Source organism: Monodon monoceros, unplaced genomic scaffold (genome assembly GCF_005190385.1).
Source record: "Monodon monoceros isolate NGI ecotype Baffin Bay Population unplaced genomic scaffold, NGI_Narwhal_1 Super_Scaffold_10, whole genome shotgun sequence".
Classification (NCBI taxonomy): domain Eukaryota; kingdom Metazoa; phylum Chordata; class Mammalia; order Artiodactyla; family Monodontidae; genus Monodon; species Monodon monoceros.
In genome coordinates, this window is record NW_021703766.1 from 56,625,138 (window position 1) to 56,627,434 (window position 2,297).

At 50.1% G+C, this 2,297-nt stretch overlaps 1 pseudogene; it reads left to right on the forward strand.

Moving 5' to 3' along the window:
* The first annotated feature begins 654 nt into the window (after positions 1-654).
* LOC114903617 lies at positions 655-1,953 on the forward strand (annotated as a pseudogene).
* The last annotated feature ends 344 nt before the right edge of the window (positions 1,954-2,297 follow it).

Genomic DNA, 2,297 nt, shown 5'->3' on the forward strand with positions numbered 1-2,297 from the left:
CATCTGCTTCTCAACACCTTCAACTCCACCCCCTTGGGCCGGTCTATCAACAGTACATTTCTGGACTACAAAACAGCCTCCACCCTGTATCAGCATCAGTTCTTGCTCTACCTCAGCTCATGCTCCACACATCAGACAGAAGGTGATTTCAAAACAAATCAGGTTATATTTGGCAAATTTGAGTGGACCAAAACTACACCGGTATGGGACTTCCCCGGTAGTCTAGTTGTTAAGACTCTGCACTTACAGTGCAGGAGGCGTGGGTTCCACCCCGGGCTGGGGACCTAAGATCCCACATGCTGCGCAGTGAGTCCAAAAAAAAAATTTTTTTTTGCGGTACGTGGGCCTCTCACTGTTGTGGCCTCTCCGGTTGTGGGGCACAGGCTCCGGACGCACAGGCCCAGCGGCCATGGCTCACGGGCCCAGCCGCTCTGCGGCATGTGGGATCCTCCCGGACCGGGGCACGAACCCGTGTCCCCTGCATCGGCAGGCGGACCCCCAACCACTGCGCCACCAGGGAAGCCCCCCAAAAAATTTTTTAAAAAGCACATCGGTGACCAAAGGGGCAAAGATTTCAGTCTTCCCTGTTACCTACCCTCCAAAATTTAGCTTTGGGGTTAGTAACACACTTCCCATCATCAGTTACCATTGATCATGCACAACCTTGCCCTGTCTGTGATCAGCCTCATTGTAAATATATGTGGTGACAAAATCCAGGAGAGGCATAGCAGCTTCCTGAAGTCCCACACAGCCAATCTGAGGTAGACTTAGACACATAGCCCATGCTCTCTGCTCTAGTGCTCTCCTGCAGGTGAGTGGAGGCCTCTTTCTTCTTTATGGAGTAAACAAAATATCGACAGCTTTCAGGAATGGAGTTGTGGATTTCATACAGAAGGAGTAACAGCTGTGGAGTCCTACTGATTACTCCTTTAGCCCAGAGTCTGGCGACAGTATTCAAAGCATCCAATCCTAGCCTTACTCGGTGTACCTACTCAGCCTCACTCATTCCTTTTCATGACAACTCCAATAAAGGCTCTGGGACATGCTTTCCCCCTCCCCCTTCTGCCTCATGATCTACCTTGGTGCTTCCCCATGTGGCCCCGCATGGCATGCCTTGCCTCCTGTTTCTAGGGATCTGTGTGTAATCTTCTTCCTTCATGAAAATTATTTGTGTCTGTCTGTGTTACCATACCTGATTAAAACAAATCTGAGGTACATTTTCAGACAGTAGATAATCATTTTACCTAAACTAAGTGATTAAATAGTCTGTTCTTTTCTCATTAATCAAGTTATTTCAAATTCCACGTCCATTTGAAGCTGTTTTAGTCTGTTGAGATCATCAATTTGTCAATTCCTGTGACAAAATAAAATTGTTGCAGCTTCACACCACACTTTGTGGAGAGAGTCCTCCTCACCGCTGACTAACCACGAGCACCCAGATCTAGCAGAATTCTTATGCAGAGGTGGAGGCCGCTGTCAGCCGCCTGATCAACCCGCACCTGCAGGCCTCGTCCACCTACCTCTCCCTGAGCTTATACTCTGAAGCTGACGAGGTGGCTGTGGAGGGTGTGGGCTGCTTCTTTTGGGAGTTGGCTGAGGAGAAGCGCGAAGGTGCCCAGCTTCTCTTGAAGATGTGGAAGAAGTGGGGCAGCTGCACCCTGGTCCAGGACGGGCAAAAGCTCTCCCCGAACGAGCGGAGTGCCAGCGTGGACCCATGGAGGCCGCCATAACGCTGGAGAAGAGCCTGAACCAGGCCATCTTGGATCTGCATGCCCTGGCTTCTGTGAGCCGCAGACGCCCAGCTCTGTGAGTTCCTGGAGAGCCGCTTCCTGGAAGAGGAGACGAAGCTCCTCAAGAAGATGGGCAACCATCTGACCAACCTGCGCAGGCTGGCTGGCCCCCAGGCCGGGCTGGGCAAGTGTCTTCCAAAGGCTGTCCTGCAAGCACGACTAGGAGCCTCTGGAACCCAGCGGCCTCTGCGGGACCCCTCTGCCTCCGCCCTCCTCGAGATCTCTGCCCGAGCCTCTTCCTTCAGCCAGGAAGCAAGTTTTTAACCACCCTGAAACCTTCACCTGAGCCGTGGTGTCAAATAGAAACAAAGAATGTTCTTTTGCAGAGGGAAAAAAAAGCTAGGCTGTGATTTAAAAAAAAAAAGTATCTGAATAGTATTAATGATTTGTAGTCTGTTTAATTCTCAAGATTGTCTAAAGAAATGGGTCCTAACTTTTGGGTACCAACTGGGTACATAGAGTATCTGATAAACTATGTTTTCTGTCAAGAAGAATAAATACACCTAT